The sequence below is a fragment of the Pseudorasbora parva genome, chromosome 9 (genome assembly GCF_024679245.1).
Source record: "Pseudorasbora parva isolate DD20220531a chromosome 9, ASM2467924v1, whole genome shotgun sequence".
NCBI classification, from domain to species: domain Eukaryota; kingdom Metazoa; phylum Chordata; class Actinopteri; order Cypriniformes; family Gobionidae; genus Pseudorasbora; species Pseudorasbora parva.
The window spans coordinates 47,249,159-47,271,554 of record NC_090180.1 but is presented as its reverse complement, the minus strand read 5'-3'; the positions used below and the strand labels follow the sequence as shown (position 1 = coordinate 47,271,554).

At 38.5% G+C, this 22,396-nt stretch overlaps 1 long non-coding RNA gene across 1 annotated transcript in view; it reads right to left on the bottom strand.

Moving 5' to 3' along the window:
* Nucleotides 1–10,596: 10,596 nt before the first annotated feature.
* Nucleotides 10,597–22,396, bottom strand: part of LOC137089785 (uncharacterized) — a 52,449-nt gene continuing 40,649 nt past the window's right edge. The window contains exon 4 of the long non-coding RNA XR_010907789.1: nt 10,597–11,110. This is a non-coding gene — a long non-coding RNA (uncharacterized lncRNA). The remainder of the gene's footprint in view (nt 11,111–22,396) is intronic.

The following is a 22,396-nucleotide window of genomic DNA, read 5'->3' as shown; positions in this document are numbered from 1 at the left end:
ACACACGTGTGTTTAATCAGTTACTAAAATGACAGATCTTAAGGACTCGCAAGTGACAGTATTACATTGTTAGTCTTGTTTTTGGATGAATATTGAAATATTAGAATTATACAGTGACTCCAATAAGTATTTGTTCACTTCAGTCAATGTGATTCATTAGAATCTTTTAAACCTGTTACAGTAAATGCAATCATTCATATCTCATGTTGTGATATTAAATATGTATTAATAAGTGTTCAGATGCTTCTTGGGGCTGTTGTATTTACACTAACCTGACAATCATTAGCACAATGATTATGGCATTCAATGGCTTTTAAACATCCCAGAGGTCTAATAAAACTGAGCTTGATCTGAAGCCTCTCTCAGATCACTTCTGGAAACTGTGTATTATTAAATTCATGCGTATTTTAATGTAACGAATCTCTAATCACTAATGTGATTCAAGTGATTCATGTCCCATGGTGAGTCATTCTCTGGCGGTTTATCGAACGAATCACTAAAATGACTCGCCTGGATTCAAGACTGTTGTTTGTAAATTGAAATGATTTGTGCCAAATAAACGAATGATATTATAATCAAGACTTTTCCCTTTATTTATTTATTTATAATGGGGAAGACGGACGGACGGATAGATAGATAGATAGATAGATAGATAGATAGATAGATAGATAGATAGATAGATAGATAGATAGATAGATAGATAGATAGATAGATAGATAGATGGATGGATTTATTTATATTTGCTGAACACAATTGTAAATGTGCGTATATGTTCGAATGAATAAATTGAATCAGTATGTAATTGACTCCTCTAGAGGGCAGCATAACTGAACCGAAGCTCTTGTTTGCAGAAGTTTTTCTCTGCGGTTTATTGACATGAGAAGAATTTCCTTGTTAGTCCAGGCAAAATAGCGTTTTACGACAGACTAATTGTAAAATAATTTTTTTCAGCTTAGATCTTTTCTATGAGGTGTCCAGAACAACATACTAAAAGTCCTAAGAAATCCTAGTTGAGGAAATATGTTCAATTCTCATCGATCCGAGATGTGTGCCAGTAAGGCCAGACAACAATGGACCCCAATGGGGCTGTTTTTTCCTTTACTCCTATCAAAATGAAACTTTTCACAATGAAAGTCGACATGAAAAGTACATTTTTTTGTTTTACAAGTTTCTTTGAAAATGAAGTCTACTATGCAAATGAGCTGTACACTAATCGAATATGCCCAAAATACACCCAAATGGGCTTTTTTTTCCTTTACTCCAACCACAATACAACTTTACACAGTAAAAGTATACATGAAAAGTAACTTTTTTTGTATAACAAGTTTCTTTTTAAATGACTTTGAATATGCACACCAGCACCACACTTCTTGAATCCTGTAGAACAACCGATGTGTTTTCATCACTGAATGACTCATTACATATTTTACACTTCTCCATTTCTCCCTGAAAAAGCTGTCAAAGTGTTGTCTAGCAATGAAATTAGGCCCAATATAATTTGAAGTCTGATGTGTGGCCTGCTTGGTCTAAAATACTTGCTAACTACAAAATGGCAAAATTATTTTAAAGAGCTGGAATGTCTGGAAAGTGTGCCCGTCTTTCGGATGAGACGTTAAACCGAGGTCCTGACTCTCTGTGGTCATTAAAAATCCCAGGATGTCTTTTGGAAAAAGAGTAGGGGTGTAACCCCGGCATCCTGGCCAAATTTGCCCATTGGCCTCTGTCCATCATGGCCTCCTAATCATCCCCCTCTCCTGATTGGCTTCATCACTCGGTCTCCTCTCCACCAATCAGCTGGTGTGTGGTGAGCGTTCTGGCGCAATATGGCTGCCGTCGCATCATCCAGGTGGTGCTGCACATTGGTGGTGGTTGAGGAGATTCCCCCTTCTATGTATAGCGCTTTGAGTGCCTTGAAAAGCGCTATATAAATTAAATGCATTATTATTATTATTATTATTATTATTATTATCTGGTTTTTCTTCTGTCTTCTGAAAATTATTTAGCCTGTAAGAATGACTTCTGCCTGTAATCTCATAATCTTACCTACAATACCAATAATTTGTAAATCAACCAGCCCAAAATTTAATCTCACCATGTTACTAATGACTAATATGGCTAATCTGACTTTCTTCTGATGTTATCTGTGGGGGAATGTCATTAGGTAAGGCTTGTTTGCAAATTGAAAAAAAAGAATTTAGAAAGAAACTGGAGGCAAGATTGGGCATTCAATTCCTAAGTATACACTCACCTAAAGGATTATTAGGACACCTGTTCAATTTCTCATTAATGCAATTATCTAATCAGCCAATCACATGGCAGTTCTTCAGTGCGTTTAGGGGTGTGGTCCTGGTCAAGACAATCTCCTGAACTCCAAACTGAATGTCAGAATGGGAAAGAAAGGTGATTTAAGCCGTTTTGAGCGTGGCATGGTTGTTGGTGCCAGACGGGCCGGTCTAAGTATTTCACAATCTGCTCAGTTACTGGGATTTTCACGCACAACCATTTCTAGGGTTTACAAAGAATGGTGTGATAAGGGAAGAGCATCCAGTATGCTGCAGTCCTGTGGGAGAAAATGCCTTGTTGATGCTCGAGGTCAGAGGAGAATGGGCCGACTGATTCAAGCTGATAGAAGAGCAACTTTGACTGAAATAACCACTCGTTACAACCGAGGTATGCAGCAAAGCATTTGTGAAGCCACAACACACACAACCTTGAGGCGGATGGGCTACAACAGCAGAAGACCCCACCGGGACCACTCATCTCCACTACAAATAGGAAAAAGAGGCGACAATTTACACAAGCTCACCAAAACTGGACAGTTAAAGACTGGAGAAATGTTGCCTGGTCTGATGAGTCTCGATTTCTGTTGAGACGTTCAGATGGTAGAGTCAGAATTTGGCGTAAACAGACTGAGAACATGGATCCATCATGCCTTGTTCCCACTGTGCAGGCTGGTGGTGGTGGTGTAATGGTGTGGGGGATGTTTTCTTGGCACACTTTAGGCCCCTTAGTGCCAATTGGGCATCGTTTAAATGCCACGGCCTACCTGAGCATTGTTTCTGACCATGTCCATCCCTTAATGACCACCATGTCCCCATCCTCTGATGGCTACTTCCAGCAGGATAATGCACCATGTCACAAAGCTGAAATCACTTCAAACTGGTTTCTTGAACATGATATTAGTGTATTAGTATGGTGCTCCTAATAATCCTTTAGGTGAGTGTAAGTCTTTTGTGGCAAGGGACTTCAAATGTATCTTGTTTAAGCATAGGTTAACTTACTAAATGGACATGAATGTTTTAGATATTTGGGCCCTGTTTTTTCTACTTGTACCTTTAGGGCTTCTTGGCCATAAGTCAATTAGGCATAGCGTTGAGCTCATTTGCATATTTAAAATAGATTTTCCCAAGAAACTTGGAAAACAAAAATGCTACTTTTCATGCATGTATGCTTTCACTGTGTGAGGTTTGATTGTGATAGGAGTAAAGGAAAAAATAAGCCTTTTAGGGAGTTTTTTGGGCATATTCGATTAGTATATTGCTCATTTGCATATTCAAATTCATTTTTAAAGAAACTTCTAATACAAAATGTTTTACTTTTCATGTAGACCTTCATTGAGTAAAGTTTAGTTGTGGTAGAAGCAAAGGAAAAAATTAAGCCTATGCGGGTATATTTTGGGTATTTATTTGATTAGTGTATAGCTCATTTACATATTCAAATTCATTTTCAAAGAAACTTGTAATACAAAATGTTTTGCTTTTCATGTAGACCTTCATTGTATAAAGTCTTACTTTGATAGGAGTAAAGGAAAAAACAGCCCCAATGGGGTCAATTGTTGTCTGGCCTTACTGGCACACATCTCGGATTGATGAGAATTGAACATATTTCCTCAACTAGGATTTCTTAGGACTTTTAGTATGTTGTTCTGGACACCTCATAGAAAAGATCTAAGCTGAAAAAACTTTGCCTGAACTATGTCTGTATAATGTGAAAAGACTAGCCGTTTTCCATAAGATAAGCTATACTTTTAAAATGCATAAAAATATCAACCTATTTTGCACAACATACACAAATAATAAACATAAAAGAGCAGTTCATATCTCCCTTCATTACTGACTCTCATGTTTATGTCCGTGTGATTTAAATGCATTCACTTATAGGCACAAGATATTAAGATAATATTTATTTTAGTCTGAAGTATAGAATGAACACACATTATTCTAACTTGAGGATGTGTTGATCTGAACTGGAAGAGACACAAAAGGGTGTGTGTGTTACTAAGATATACATTATGACAACTTGCTCCGATGTCCTTTACACTAAATCTATTTCAGTAAAATCAGCTTGGATATTTATTCCATTTCAACTTAAATTACATTAAACTGATTTAAAAAATGTTTTGGGATGTTGTATAACTCATTTTTTTATATATTGCTTAACTTGTTTTGATATGTTGTCATAACTTATTATTTTTTAGGGTGTTTTTGAAATTCTACAGTAGCATGTTCTGAGCTTCTCCGTTTATTTTTGCAGGTGTATTTACACCAGCTCTCAGTGATGTGTTTTGGGTCCCCGCTATGATAACAGTACCTTTATCAAATGTTTACAGAACAAGTGGGAACCCAGTGTGCCTGCCTCTTTATCTATCTCTGTTCTGTTACGTGAAAGAAAGTCTAAGGCCATTTAACAAACCAATATAATCTGCTGCCTGTCACTTGTCAAACTAAGACTAATGTGGGTGAAAAAATGAATACTGTTAAGTTAGCACTTTTAAACATCTGTTGACTTTAGAACAAATCATTTCTAGTCAGCGACTTAATAACCACTAACAACCTTGATTTTTTGCTTCTAAATAAAACGTGGTTAGAAGAAAACTGTAGTGCAACAGTCCTCAATGAAGCAGCCCCTCCTAACTTTACTATTATGAGTGTTTGCAGATCTGTTAGGAGAGGTGGAGGAGTTGCTGCTCTTTTTAAAGATTTCTATCAATGTAAGCAAGTTTCATTTGGTGCATTGGCGTAGATTACAAGTGGGACTTTTACTGGGTCTCACCGATCCCAGTCGACCCGCTCCGAGCGCGATTCGAACGGGCGTTACCTGCGCGGCAGCGGGCAAGTTAACAGGGACGCTAAAGACAGCTTTGTCTAATATCGGTTGATAGCGCGTCTTGAGGTCACGGGCAAGTGTATAGAAACCAAAGTGAATACATCAAGATTTAAATTCAGAGACAAAAAATAATCTACATGACCTGTCATTTTATTCGTATCTAAATATAAGGAGGGTGCTCTCACAGAAAGTCCAAAAGCGGATTCGTAGAAACTTACTGTCACGCTGGAGCTGCAGCTGAAGGAAAACAATCGTTATGATGATGAAACGTGACGACGACAATCAGACGAGTGCGACAATATATGCTTTATGTGTGTTTTTCGAGCCATCTCAATGTAGGCTATTGACAATAAAGTAGGCTATCATATGAATAATGCAGATTTTAATGTTTAGTATCTTCTGCTCACCAAGGCTGCATTTATGTAATAAAGAATAGTATTACAAATTAAAACAGCTTTTTTTCCTATGTGAATATATAGTAAAGTGTGATTTATTCCTGTGATCAAAGCTGAATTTATCATCATTCCTCCAGTCTTCAGTGTCATGATCCTTCACTAATCATTCTCAGATGAGGATCTGATGATCAACACACATTTAGGATTATTATCAGTGATGAAAACAGTTGTGCTGCTTTAAATGTTGTGGAAACCATGATAGCCTACATGTTATTTTTCAGGATTCTTTAATGAACAGAAAGTTCAACGGACAGCATTAATTTGCATTTATTAAATACATTATCTTTTGTAATATTAAAAATATAACTTTGGATCAATTTAATGTCGGATCAATAGTATTTAAAAAAAGAGAGAAATTTATACTTGTATTGATTCAATGCAAGTATTCATTTCTCTCTTTTTTAATTTTACCACAAATGTTTAGATGGTTTCCACAAAAATTAAGCACAACTGATAATAATCCTAAATGTGTGTAGATCATCAGATCCTCATCTGAGAATGATTAGTGAAGGATCATGACACTGAAGACTGGAGTAATGATGATAAATTCAGCTTTGAGCACAGGAATAAATCACACTTTACTATATATTCACATAAATAATAGATATTTTAAATCGTAAAAATATTTCACAATTTTTACTGTGTTTTTGATCTAATAAAAGCAGCTTTGGTGAGCAGAAGAGACTTTTATCACCTTATTAACATTGGGATTATTTTAAACTCATTTTAATCAGATTTTAATCACTTGGGGAAAAAACAATTGACAGATTATCAGATTAACGTTAGATATTGTTTTCAGTAAACTCGCTAAATTTAAATGTATAATCGATGCATGTAGTTCTCTTATTCACCGCAAGATGGCGCCACAGACCATGTGACCGGATGTGAATCAAGAATCCCCCAGTGAATAGATGCCCTGAACTTGACCTGATGATCTTTCATCAAATTTTATCAGAACCTCAATAACATATTTGGAAACCCATAATTATTATTATTGTTGTTATTAGTAGCCTATTACGCTGACATATAAAAATGCTTTTGTTTGATATTTAGTCATTGTGTGAAGTCAGTGATTTAAATGTTTATTCCCCATTGCTGAATGAGACACACAGACACGCAGGGCTGATGCTGGCTGGGGGAGGAGTCACCGGTCGTTGCCATAGGTACCTGGCGCTGTGCCAGTGTATTTGCATGTATTCAAATAGCTAATGAATAATTCACAGCACAGCAGCCGCTGCGAGACTGATGCTGATACACACTTACTGTACATGTCACTGATACACACTTACTGTACATGTCACTGATACACACTTACTGTACATGCCACTGATGCTGATACACACTTACTGTACACGCCACTGATGCTGATACACACTTACTGTACATGCCACTGATGCTGATACACACTTACTGTACACGCCACTGATGCTGATACACACTTACTGTACATGCCACTGATGCTGATACACACTTAATGTACACGCCACTGATGCTGATACACACTTACTGTACACGCCACTGATGCTGAAACACACTTACTGTACACGCCACTGATGCTGATACACACTTACTGTACACGCCACTGATGCTGATACACACTTACTGTACACGCCACTGATGCTGATACACACTTAGTGTACACACACCACTAATGCTAAAACACACTTACTGTACACGCCACTGATGGTGATACACACTGTACACGCCACTGATGCTGATACACACTTACTGTACACGCCACTGATGCTGATACACACTTACTGTACACGCCACTGATGCTGAAACACACTTACTGTACACGCCACTGATGCTGATACACACTTACTGTACACGCCACTGATGCTGATACACACTTACTGTACACGCCACTGATGCTGAAACACACTTACTGTACACGCCACTGATGCTGATACACACTTAATGTACACGCCACTGATGCTGATACACACTTACTGTACACGCCACTGATGCTGATACACACTTACTGCACACGCCACTGATGCTGATACACACTTACTGCACACGCCACTGATGCTGATACACACTTACTGCACACACCACTGATGCTGAAACACACTTACTGCACACGCCACTGATGCTGATACACACTTACTGTACACGCCACTGATGCTGATACACACTTACTGTACACGCCACTGATGCTGAAACACACTTACTGTACACGCCACTGATGCTGATACACACTTACTGTACACGCCACTGATGCTGATACACACTTACTGTACACGCCACTGATGCTGATACACACTTACTGCACACGCCACTGATGCTGATACACACTTACTGCACACGCCACTGATGCTGATACACACTTACTGCACACGCCACTGATGCTGAAACACACTTACTGTACACGCCACTGATGCTGATACACACTTAATGTACACGCCACTGATGCTGATACACACTTACTGTACACGCCACTGATGCTGATACACACTTACTGCACACGCCACTGATGCTGATACACACTTACTGCACACGCCACTGATGCTGATACACACTTACTGCACACACCACTGATGCTGATACACACTTACTGTACACGCCACTGATGCTGATACACACTTACTGTACACGCCACTGATGCTGATACACACTTACTGTACACGCCACTGATGCTGATACACACTTACTGTACACGCCACTGATGCTGATACACACTTACTGTACACGCCACTGATGCTGATACACACTTACTGTACACGCCACTGATGCTGATACACACTTAATGTACACGCCACTGATGCTGATACACACTTACTGTACACGCCACTGATGCTGATACACACTTACTGCACACGCCACTGATGCTGAAACACACTTACTGCACACGCCACTGATGCTGATACACACTTACTGTACACGCCACTGATGCTGCTACACACTGATGGATGGATGGATGGATGGATGGATGGATGGATGGATGGATGGATGAAACGATAGACAGACGGACGGACAGGTAGGTAGGTAGGTAGGTAGGTAGATAGATAGATAGATAGATAGATAGATAGATAGATAGATAGATAGATAGATAGATAGATAGATAGATAGATAGATAGATAGATAGATAGATAGATAGATAGATTGATTGATTGATTTAATTTTTTAGAATATATATATATATATATATATCTTTCAATGAACTTGCATTAAAAGCGTCAATAAACATAAAATAATTCACATAAAAGAACGTGTTGTTTATTGGCTCCCTTTGTTTCCCAATCTGACGTCACAGTTGTGGAAGCCGCTGACTGGAGGATGTCTGAAAGGGATATTATTTGTTGACTTGTTTTATATGTTCCTGTTCTTTAGCTGTTGTTCAAGCAATAAAAAAAATAATAAAAATAATAATAAAAAAAGGATGTCGGGAAGGGGCGTGTCCACAAATGATCTTCATTATTCAGGTCCTTTACCGGGCCATTGGCTCAAAATCTCCCACAGATTCGCAAGAAGAACAGATTCATTTGGAAATCAGTGCATCACACAAGTAACCTCTAATACATTAAAAACATACACAATTATAACAAGTCGGAATATAGCCTAATTAAAATAATAATGCAAATAGGCCTACATTTTTTATTCTAATATTCTGATATATGTGTTTGATATAGCCTACAACATATTATAATCCAAAAAGTTGAAATAGACTTTTTAGATATGACATGATGTTTTCTTTGATTTGATTCGTTGAACATCATTTGTTGTTTTGTTTAGAATTTTTGAGATTACTACGGAAGCCCCAGAGGTCACGCGTTATGATTGGATTGTGTTTTGTTTGGTGAAGTAAGTTAATTTCGATTCTCGAAGTTTTCTCAGATGTTTTCTCGTGTTTTTCTTGAGCTGGAGGTAATAAAAGCCATTTCAGTGTCCGACACTTGAGAAGGAGGAACTTTAACATCACGCTGACTCCTCATCTCTGAACATTAATCACACACGAGCGTCTGAGGGCGAGTGAATTATTGATTAATTGATTGACAGATGCTGATCGAAGGTTTACGTCTGACTAGAGGAGTGGTGAGTGTCGGAACAGTTTATTTTTCGTGAAGCGTAAGAATATTAATTACATAACACGAGAATATAATTTTGTTATGCTAAAAACGGTATTCCCGTAGGCCTCCGTAGTTCTGAATAAAACAGAAATAGTTTTATATATATATATATATATATATATATATATATATATATATATATATATATATATATATATATATATATATATATATATATATATAATCTGTAAATAAATGTCTGTTTGAAATTACGACACACACAAAGATCTGTACCACAATATATGAATTTTGTGCAGTATTTCATATATAAAAAGTCAGGTTCATTTTTTCCCCCGTATTAAGGTGGTTTTTATCAGCTTATTATTTAAAAAAAATAAGTTGGTCATCTGTTTTCTCTCCTATAAAAAGATCTGCACTTATTTATGGATTCTTATACCCAAATCTAAACCCAAGACAGCACTGTTGTGACACTTTTTATTTCTATTTTAAATAAATGTTATTTAACTTTTTATTCATCAAATAATCCTGAAAAAAGTATAACAAGGTTATTAAAAGACAAAAAAACACACATGTAATATTTCACAATATTACAGATTTTTTCCCTGTACTTTTTACTCAAATAATTGATGAGCATAACAGACTTCTTTCAAAAACAGTAATATACAAGCTGTCAAACGATTAATCATGATTAATTGGAATAAAAGTTTGTATTCTGCGTATAATTATTATACCGATATATATATATATATATATATATATATATATATATATATATATATATATATATATATATATATATATATATATATATATGAAATGTATTTAGACTCAGTCACACTTAAAAATATATGAATGTTATTGCATTACATGCAGAATATTAAACCAAGTCTCATTTATCATAAAGAAAGATGCATAAACACACAAATACCCAAAACATTCATGAAGATTTTCCCTTTATACAATGACATAAAGCAGAATATTAAATACCACAGCAGACAAAGTCATGTAAGTAGATGCTTTATTGAATACCATCACACATCCAGTATTATTTATATGAATCAGCTTTTGCGGGTCATTAAATTACAGGTCCAAATGTTATTAAAATATTCATGTACAGATTTTATAATTCATACAGAGCTTGAAGAGAATGTGTGTGTGAAATATACAATCAATCATATTCAGCCGAGATGCAACGCTAAGCATTTAACAAAATAACAGCATATGCATTTTTAGATTCACTTACCTGTTTTTATGAGCTCACCTGTGTGTGTGTGTGTGTGTGTGTGTGTGTGTGTGTGAACCGCCATGTGTTTCTGCAGGTGATGATTCAACAACTGAACAACAGCAAATATTCAGAATGTGAAGCCAGTAAAAATATGAACAAGATCGTAAAAACCAGAGTTGGACCAACTTCCCCAAAAAACTCCCCGGTCCGTCTTCCTGTCACAGGAAGTGACATCAGTGGATCTTCAAGGTGACAGAGGATCTCATCTGCAGGTCAGATCATCATCTTTACTGTGGAAAAGAGCATAAAAACAACATCAGTCCATCATTCTGTATCTATATTAATGTTTATAATATTCACACAGATACAATGACAGCATTAAATATTACACACACCCTTACAAAACAATCATACAGGCATTTAGTTGGCTATTTCTATAACTGGTGTTTATTTCTATAACTGGTGTTTATTTCTATAACTGGTGTTTATTTCTATAACTGGTGTTTATTTCTATAACTGGTGTTTATTTCTATAACTGGTGTTTATTTCTATAACTGGTGTTTATTTCTATAACTGGTGTTTATTTCTATAACTGGTGTTTATTTCTATAACTGGTGTTTATTTCTATAACTGGTGTTTATTTCTATAACTGGTGTTTATTTCTACTCGTGTTTATTTCTACTCGTGTTTATTTTATACTGATTGCTTCAAAGCAGCTTTGCTGTGATAAACGGGAAATTTACAGAATCAGTTATGCAAACTTCATCAAATAGCTCTAAAATATATTAATGTCTCCTCAATGATTCAGTTCAGATCAATAACTGTAAAATCCAATATTACAAATATTTCAACTATACTATAAACTATATTTAATCGGATTCTCGAGTTCAGAACTGCTTGTAGTTTTTACAGTGATAAGCAATGATGTGTGTGTGTGAGCGTGTGTGTGTGTGTGTGTGTGTGTGTGTGTGTGTGGTTTTATTGTCTCATGGGTTGTGTTATGTGGGTCTCAGGGGGGTCCAGACACAGAATTTGCCCCGGATCACGTTTGGAAACCAGACAGAGTGTGTGTGTGTGTGTGTGTGTGTGTGTGTGTGTGTGTGTGTGTGTGTGTCCGTTTGAGTGGCCAGACAGACTGTGCATGACCTGAGCCTATAGACAGACACATAGGTCGTTGATCTCTCTCTGTGTGTGTGTGTGTGTTTAGACTCAGACATCATTATTTTTGGGAGATCAGGGTCAACAGCTCCGCCTCATCTCAACGGAAACGCATGGATCATAAACGGCATCAAATAATCACATTCTACACCAATATATCTACACCTGGAAAACAATATGTTTTAAATCAAACTGGCTTTTTATTTCATAAGCATGTTTTATAGTTTTGTCTAATTTTAACTTCTAATTTAAAGGTGTAATGGTTTTTATACCATATAAACTGTATTTTCTGTTCCCCATACTGCCCCTAAACCTACCCATCACACACACACACACACACACACACACACACACACACACACACACACACACACACACACACACACACACACACACACACACACACACACACACACACACACACAGCCCCTAAACCTACCCATCACACACACAGCCCCTAAACCTACCCATCACACACACACACACACACACACACACACACACACACACACACACACACACACACACACACACACATATTTGTGTAAATGTCTGTATTCTGTAGACATACATACAGCTAACCAACAAAAACTGATTATATAGACTACATAGGGTGTGTGTGTGTGTGTGTGTGTGTGTGTGTGTAAGTGAGGGTGTGTGTATTGGTGGTGGAGGGTGTCTAGTTAGCACTTTCAGACTGTCTGTGTGTGTGTGTGTGTGTGTGTGTGTGTGTGTGAGAGAGAGAGACTGTGGGGGATACAAGTGTGTCTGGGAGCAGATCTCAATTAGAAAATTAAACAGCAGGTGTGTGTGTGTGTGTGTGTGTGTATGTGCATGTTGAACATTAATGATTGTTTTCACTGCATTCCCTGTCCTCAGATTGTACACTACTGTTCAAAAGTTAAGGGCTGAAAACAGTCGTGCTCCTCACACACTGATCTGTGTGACATCATCACAGGCTGGAACAGAGAGCGAGATTTTCTAGGGCACTTTTTTTGTAGCCAAAGCCACGGACGGAAGTGTAACTCTGAGAGAGAGAGCCAGAGAGTGACAGATTCGAGCAGAAAACATCCAGTGGGATCTCATTCTCCAGCACGCGGTATATTGTGTCTGGCCAACAAAGACGTCGCCCCTCATTAAAGCGCATGTGATCGGATCACAGCTCCCCGAATAAGAGTCTGAGCGCTGCATTAAGAGGCCGTGACTGTGTGTGAATGGGCGCTACGGTCCGACCCGCCCCAGCCTATGGGAACCGCATCCCCGCGGCGGGCTGGGGTCAGAGGTCACCGCCTGTCTGTTAAAGCCCAGAAATCCTTTATTCTGCATCCACTGCACAAACCCAACTCTCAACGGAGAGAGACCGAAACTACAGGACATTCAGAAATATTAATGCTGAGTTTCTAGCATATACTTCTAAAGCGTTTATTCATCTTAATGCTAATTTCAAACATTCACTAATGCGTTATTAATGTTAAAAAGTTGTAGCCCATCTACAATTAATATTTATAATAATAATAAAAAATATATACATTATATATTTTATAATATATATATAATATATATACTCACCTAAAGGATTATTAGGAACACCTGTTCAATTTCTCATTAATGCAATGATCTAATCAGCCAATCACATGGCAGGTTCTTCAGTGCATTTAGGGGTGTGGTCCTGGTCAAGACAATCTCCTGAACTCCAAACTGAATGTCAGAATGGGAAAGAAAGGTGATTTAAGACGTTTTGAGCGTGGCATGGTTGTTGGTGCCAGACGGGCCGGTCTGAGTATTTCACAATCTGCTCAGTTACTGGGATTTACACACACAAACATTTCTAGGGTTTACAAAGAATGGTGTGAAAAGGGAAGAGCATCCAGTATGCGGCAGTCCTGTGGGAGAAAATGCCTTGTTGATGCTCGAGGTCAGAGGAGAATGGGCCGACTGATTCAAGCTGATAGAAGAGCAACTTTGACTGAAATAACCACTCGTTACAACCGAGGTACGCAGCAAAGCATTTGTGAAGCCACAACACACAACCTTGAGGCGGATGGGCTACAACAGCAGAAGACCCCACCGGGTACCACTCATCTCCACTACAAATAGGAAAAAGAGGAGACAATTTGCACAAGCTCACCAAAATTGGACAGTTGAAGACTGGAGAAATGTTGCCTGGTCTGATGAGTCTCTATTTCTGTTGAGACATTCAGATGGTAGAGTCAGAATTTGGCGTAAACAGAATGAGAACATGGATCCATCATGCCTTGTTCCCACTGTGCAGGCTGGTGGTGGTGGTGTAATGGTGTGGGGGATGTTTTCTTGGCACACTTTAGGCCCCTTAGTGCCAATTGGGCATCGTTTAAATGCCACGGCCTACCTGAGCATTGTTTCTGACCATGTCCATCCCTTTATGACCACCATGTGCCCATCCTCTGATGGCTACTTCCAGCAGGATAATGCACCATGTCACAAAGCTCAAATCATTTCAGATTGGTTTCTTGAACATGACAATGAGTTGACTGAACTAAAATGGCCGCCACAGTCACCAGATCTCAACCCAATAGAGCATCTTTGGGATGTGGTGGAACGGGAGCTTCGTGCAACTGCAAATCTCCATCAACTGCAAGATGCTCTCCTATCAATATGGGCCGACATTTCTAAAGAATGCTTTCAGCAGCTTGTTGATCAATGCCACGGAGAATTAAGGCAGTTCTGAAGGAGAAAGGGGTCAAACACAGTACTAGTGTGTGCTCCTAATAATCCTTAAGGGGAGTGTATTTATATATATATATATATATACTAAAAATATAGTTATTTATTTTTTATTTCATGGTGTTACCATGAAGTAACAATAAACAGTTGTATTTTTGTTTACTAACATTAACAAAGATTTAAGTACTATTTACTTGAAATTACAGTAAAAACTAATTAATCTTAATGTAAATTTAGACATTTACTAATGCATTATTAATGTTAAAAAGATGTAACCTATCTGTTAATATTAATAAATATTGTAGTGAATGTTCATCCACTTCAGCAGCACTTCATAATATTTCACAAGAATATTTTACAATATTGGTTATTTTTCTGTATTTGATTAATGTATGCAGTCTTGCTGAGCTTAAGACTTCTTTCAAAAACATTAAAACAAAGAAAATAAAATAAACTCAAACTTCCAAAAGTACAGTAGTATATACTGGTTACGGAACAGAGACTCATAAACAAGGATGATTTTAATGGGTTAGTTCAGCCAAAAATGAAATGTCTGTCATTAACTCCTCTCCCTAATGTCGTTCCACACCCGTAAGACCTCCGTTCATCTTCACACACAGTTTAAGATATTTTATATTTAGTCTGAGAGCGTATGCAAGTGTATGCACACTATACTGTCCATGTTCAGAAAGGGAATAAAAACATCATCACAGTAGTCCATATGAGACATCAGTGGGTTAATTAGAGTCTCTTGAAGCATCAGAAATACATTTGGGTCCAAAAATAACAAAAACTACGACTTTATTCAGCATTGGCTTCTCTTCCGGGTTTGTTTTCAATCCTCAAACAAAGATTAAAACGGTTATGAATCGATTCATGATTCGGATCGCCAACGATTCCGAATCATGAATCAATACGCTGGTTCATAACCGTGTTTTTTACTCAAGTAATGGAGTTGTGTACTTTGTCCACCTCTGACGCACACACGGCTGATATTACCCACAACCCAATGAGAGCTGGACAAGGATTCTGTTAGAACTACAAACGTGGATAAAAAGTTTTTAAAAACTACAAACATGGCCGATGTGCGAGTCAGACGGTTAAGGGGTTTGAGTGATCAATTATCAACCTGACAAAAAGATATTTATTCAGTGTTGTCCACATTATATTTCACCTGCAGCAGCATTGAGAACTTTTTTAATGATACGTTTGGGCATTAACTTTTAAATGCATCATTATATTCTCTCATTAGAGTCTTTGCATAAAAGACCCATGACTGGGAGATCAACGTGCTGCTATATTTCTCTCCGATACGGTAGGAGATCAAACTGTTTTTAACTGTGACGATGATTGACAGGGCAGGCTCGTAACTAAGTGACAGAGTCCGCTAAAGACGATGAAGTAGTGTATCCCAAAGCTTGCATACTCTTCTGCTACACACTCAAAAGTATGCACTTTTAGGCCGTGGTGTAAGTAGGTGAACTGGGATGCTTCAATGGTGACAATACTATTCAGTCAGACAGCAAAATATATATATAGGTTTTAATTGAGGGGTTTCTTCATACATCATTCGCCTGGTTTCATACAAAATTTTATTAATAAAAACATAGTGAACATTTATTTTTTCTGACTTTTAACATTATTTGATGATTAATAAAGTGATGAGAAATCCCCTCAGTGTAAACCTTTAACTCCGATATTTCAACAAAATGAAACAAGAATTTTTAGCCTGGCTTCATCCAACGTTAATTTTCTGTAAACATATGCAAATGAGTGCAGATTTAATGTGATGATGCCTCATTTGCATGTTTAAACAGAAAACTAATACAAAACAACTGTCTTAGTGTCCTGTGATTTATCAAATGTGTTGATATCTGTTAGTTGTGCATATTCATCTGTGCTTTCCTGCCTTAAAACTGCACACATACACAGCTTCACCTGTATGACTATTTCTGTATCACTCTCTTCAGTGTGTGTGTGTCGGGTCAAACTATTTCTGCTGACCAGTCACACACACACACACACACACACACACACACACACACACACACACACACACACACACACACACACACACACAGACTCTGAGCGCCGGAGCCTCTGGAGACTTGTGCAGAACGAGGCCGAGCTCGCAGCTGTCTCTCGTCTGTGCGCTGTGATCTGCGCTACAGTTTTAATAGACCATTTTCACAGAGCTTTTCATTATCTTTTTTTAAACCATGAAATGAGACCCAGAGGGCAAATACTGATGGTACGACACACACACACACACACACACTGTCCCTAAACCTACCCATCACACACACACATACACACACTACACACTCTGCCCCTAAACCTACCCATCACACACACACACACACACACACACACACACACACACACACACACACTGTCCCTAAACCTACCCATCACACACACACACACACACTGCCTCTGCCCCACACACTCTGCCTCTGTAAACACACACTGCCCCTAAACCTACCATCACACACACACACACACACACACACACACACACACACACACACACACACACACACACACACACTGCCCCTAAACCTACCCATCACACACACACACACACACACACACACACACACACACACTGCCCCTAAACCTACCCAACACACACACACACACACACACACACACACGCACACACACACACACACACACACAGACACACTGCCCCTAAACCTACCCATCACACACACACTCACACACACACACACACACACACACACACACACACACACACACACACACACACACACACACACACACACACACACACTGCCCTTAAACCTACCCATCACACACAATGCACCTGCCCCTAAACCTACCTATCACACACACACACACACACACACACACACACACTGCCCCTGCCCCTAAACCTACCCATCACACACACACACACACACACACACACACACACACACACACACACACACACACACACACACACACACACACACACTGCCACTGCCCCAAAACCTACCCATCACACACACACACTGCCCCTAAACCTACCCATCACACACACACACACTGCCACTGCCCCTAAACCTACCCATCACACACACACACACACACACACACACTGCCCCTGCCCCTAAACCTACCCATCACACACACACACACACACACACACACACACACACACACACACACACACACACACACACACACACACACACACACACTGCCACTGCCCCAAAACCTACCCATCACACACACACACTGCCCCTAAACCTACCCATCACACACACACACTGCCACTGCCCCTAAACCTACCCATCACACACACACACTGCCACTGCCCATAAACCTACCCATCACACACACACACACACACACACACACACACACACACACACACACACACACACAATAAATGCAGCCTTGGTGAGCAGAAGAGACTCTTTAAAAAAAACCTCTATTCAGTCAGATCAGCCAAATTATATTATTACACAAAATGACATAAAACATCAAAAAAAAGTGTTGATCACATGACAACAGTGAAACATGTTAATTGTTGTTTACTGCATACTTTCACATGCTATATATCAGGGGTGGCGAACTCCGGTCCTGGAGAGCCTCAGTCCTGCAGAGTTTAGCTTCAACCCTTATCAAACACACCTGAGCAAGCTAATCAAGGTCTGAAAGTTTAATAGAAGGCTGCAGGCAGGTGAGTTTTTTCAGGGTTGGAACTGAACTTCGCAGGACTGAGGCTCTTCAGGACCGGAGTTCGCCACCCCTGATATATATGCTCAAAATAATACATGCAGTGCATACTGTCAGCATGTACATACACTAGTTTTCCTTTCTGCGTATTCGTGCATGTCCTCCCAGCTCTCAAATGAGGACCCCTGGGTTTGTATAGCTGTCCGATCCATATGCCTGATGGTAAAAGCAGGTGGCACGAACGCACAGGTCATCTGCTTCCAAATATAATGCAGTGATGAGAAAGCAGAAACGGACCCCGTACGGCCCAACAGCTCAGCGGAATCTATCTACAACTTATTCAGCACACCTGTAAAGCTGATCTATCTATCTATCTATCTATCTATCTATCTATCTATCTATCTATCCATCCATCCATCCATCCATCCATCCATCCATCCATCCATCCATCCATCCATCCATCCATCCACATTTTATATATCTATCATCCATATTTCATGCATCCATCCATCTATCCATCTAGATTTTATATATCCATCCATCCATCCATCCATCCATCCATCTGGATTTTATATATCCATCCATCCATCTAGATTTTATATATCTATCCATCCATCCATCCATCCACATTTTATATATCTATCATCCATATTTCATGCATCCATCCATCCATCCATCCATCCATCCACATTTTATATATCTATCATCCATATTTCATGCATCCATCCATCCATCTAGATTTTATATATCCATCCATCCATCCATCCATCCATCCATCCATCCATCCATCCATCCATCCATCCATCCATCCACATTTTATATATCTATCTATCATCCATCCATCCACATTTTATATATATATCTATCCATCCATCCATCCATCCATCCCAATCCAATCCAATCCATAGCTGTTCCAGTTTCAGTTATTTGAGAGACTTTAGTATGGGTTTTTTATTTTATTTTATTTTTTATGACATGTTGGTTTCCCTTAGAAATATGTTTTAAATTCATAATGAATGCATTTATACATTTTAAGCGTGTCTCTGTGTCAAAATCGTGATTCAAATGGATATCGCACAAACAATATATATATATATATATATATATATATAGATCGATCGATGTTAGATATCCATTTGAATCACGATTTTGTGGCCACAAATTCACATAACTGGGCGTTGGCGTTGGCAGCCCTATAGTCCTCATGCCACGCTATAAATCATTCTGAGACAGACAGATAGACGCTGTGATGGACAGGATGGGGAAAGTCAAACCCTGCAGGCCCTCAGGAGCCCCAGCTGAGGGGACATTTTGTTGACATGCCGGAAAGAGCCAAGAAAGACTGAGCTGACAGAGAGAAAAGAGGAGATGAAGTTTGAGGAGGAAGAGGAGGAGGAGGAGATGAGCACACAAGCGGCATTATTGAGTCCAGAGAACACTGAGGCCATTAGAAAACACTAAACACTAAATGTTGAATGTAGTCATGCCAATAAAGCTCAATCGAATTGAATTCCCCGAGAGAGGAGAGACGATACAGCAAGATATGGGCTGAAACGGGAACATTGACTGTGTGTCGCTGAGCAAACGAAGCTTAAAGCAGCGCTTCTAAAGAAACGTGAATCAAACCCTCGAGCTGATGAGGGAACGGCGTCCTCTCTGCTGAAGGAATTAATGGCAGCATGTCGTTTAACGTCCAGTGCATTCAGTTAATGACGTGCTCTTGTTTAATTGCACATTCCCTCCGGCGCGCTCTCACAAGAGCTAACCCACATTTCTGTCAACATTTATATAGTTTATCCTGAGAAAAAGACCTCAGTAATCTCAGAAACCTCAGACATTTCTCATCAAATAATCGGTCAGTGCTGTCAAATCAATTAATCACATATTTACAAACATTTACATTTAATCATTTAGCTTTTATCCAAAGCGACTTACAAAAAAGGGGAGAGTAATAGAAGCAACGAAACAAACAAGGCCAACAACCTGTAAGAGCTGTAAGAAATCTCAGTTAATTAGCACAAAACAATATTTATTTATTTTTTATTTATTTTTTATAGCCAGCTACAACAAAAACTCACGTACGCAAAATACAGAACACTGGATTTAGCTATGATAACATTAATGTTAGATTCTAACATTAAAGTTTGTAAATATATGTAATAGATATGCATGTTTGTGTGTGTGTGTGTGTGTGTGTGTGTGTGTGTGTGTGTATGTGTATGTGTATGTGTGTATGTATTCTGTACCAGTCAAAAGTTTGGAAACATTACTATTTTTAATATTTTGTCTCTTCTGCTCATCAACGCTGCATTTATTTGATCAAAAATACAGGAGAAAAAAAAATATTGTGCAAAATGATTACAATGTAAAATAACAGATTTCTATGTGAATATATAGTAAAGTGTGATTTATTCCTGTGATCAAAGCTGAATTTATCATCATTACTCCAGTCTTCAGTGTCATGATCCTTCACTAACTGTTCTGGTAACACTTTACAAATAATGTTCATTAGTTAACATGAACTACAAATGAACTGCACTTCTACAGCATTTATTTATCTTTGTTAATGTTCATTTCAACATTTCTTAATACATTATTAAAATCAAAAGTTGTATTTGTTAACATTAGTTCTGTGTTTTTTAGCTTGTGTGCTGTACACCTTCTCACATATCAGCTTTTAGACATTGTTCTGTTTTTTGTAATAAGTCCGAAATGGACAAGGAGGCAGCCTCACACAATACAAAGTCAATGGAGAGCGTTGGATTGTTTTGTGTGTGTGGGCGTGGCCTAAATACGCTCTGTCTCTATTGTAGCGTTACCACGGCGACGCAGATAAATGTCACGCACAGATTACACATAAGAGAGAGATGTACATTAAAAGCAGAGTGAACTTGAGCAAACGCAGACACTTTAGCTGCTTATTAATCAGAGCGGCTCATTTGCATTCAGGCCCAGACGAGGGCAGCCGTGACCTTGACCCCGAGGGGTCCTTCTTCACCTGCCGCTCAAGCGTTCCCACGGTTTGTGACGAGCCACACAAAGGCACTTGGGACAAGAGCTCGACTTAATATTTACGTTCAGAGCTGTCTAGACACATAGTGTCTGTTCGCAAACGTCCTCCGGTGTCGTGACAAATCCTGTCCGCCTGTGAAATCGTGTCCCCTTATAGGACCCAACTTGGTAGCGGTTTTAAATGCCTGATCAAAAGCTGTGCTACATGGTTCTGGACAAGGAATTGTTTAAAAATAAACTATGAATTCATTGCCATACTTAGTACACACACACACACACACACACACACATCACACACATACAAAACATTTATTTGAAATATGTAATTGATTGCTATAATGGGAGCAAAAACATGTTTTATTTCAACTGATAAACTAAGTAATACCAATACAAAATTATGACATAGTAATGTACCTATAATGTAAATAATAAAGAATAAAAAAACTATAATATACAGAACAGGTGCACAAAATAAATAGATTATATACGAGATATGCTTGTATATATCTTATATACTTATAAAAGCACTTATAGCTTCAGTTATATACTACTAGTATATGAAACATGATTTGTAAGACATTAAAGACTATTTTAACACAATTTAAACTATTTTAAAACTATCTTTTAACACAAAATGTGTAATTTCACACATTTTATTGTGTGAAACACAATTTCACAATTTTGATTTTGAATTTAAAAATCAAAACGTGAATTAAAAGTTCTTTCAGCCAATAGAACAATAGAATCGCTCTGGGGTCCTTAAGCGGACAGGATCTGTCATGACACCGGCCCCCTTCTGAGATTAATAATCAGGATCGGGGGAACTTCCCTCGTGGATAAGGGGCCGTAACATTGGCAATTAAGCGCGGCGTGAGATCCGAGCCTGAAATAGCTGTTTAATTTCAGATGGGACTGAAGGTTAGAGGCGTTTTTTTAACTAAACAAATGCGTAGTTTGATGACGCAAAGTGTGAGCGCAGCATCTTGGGACGTGTGGTCTTCACCTCACAGCCG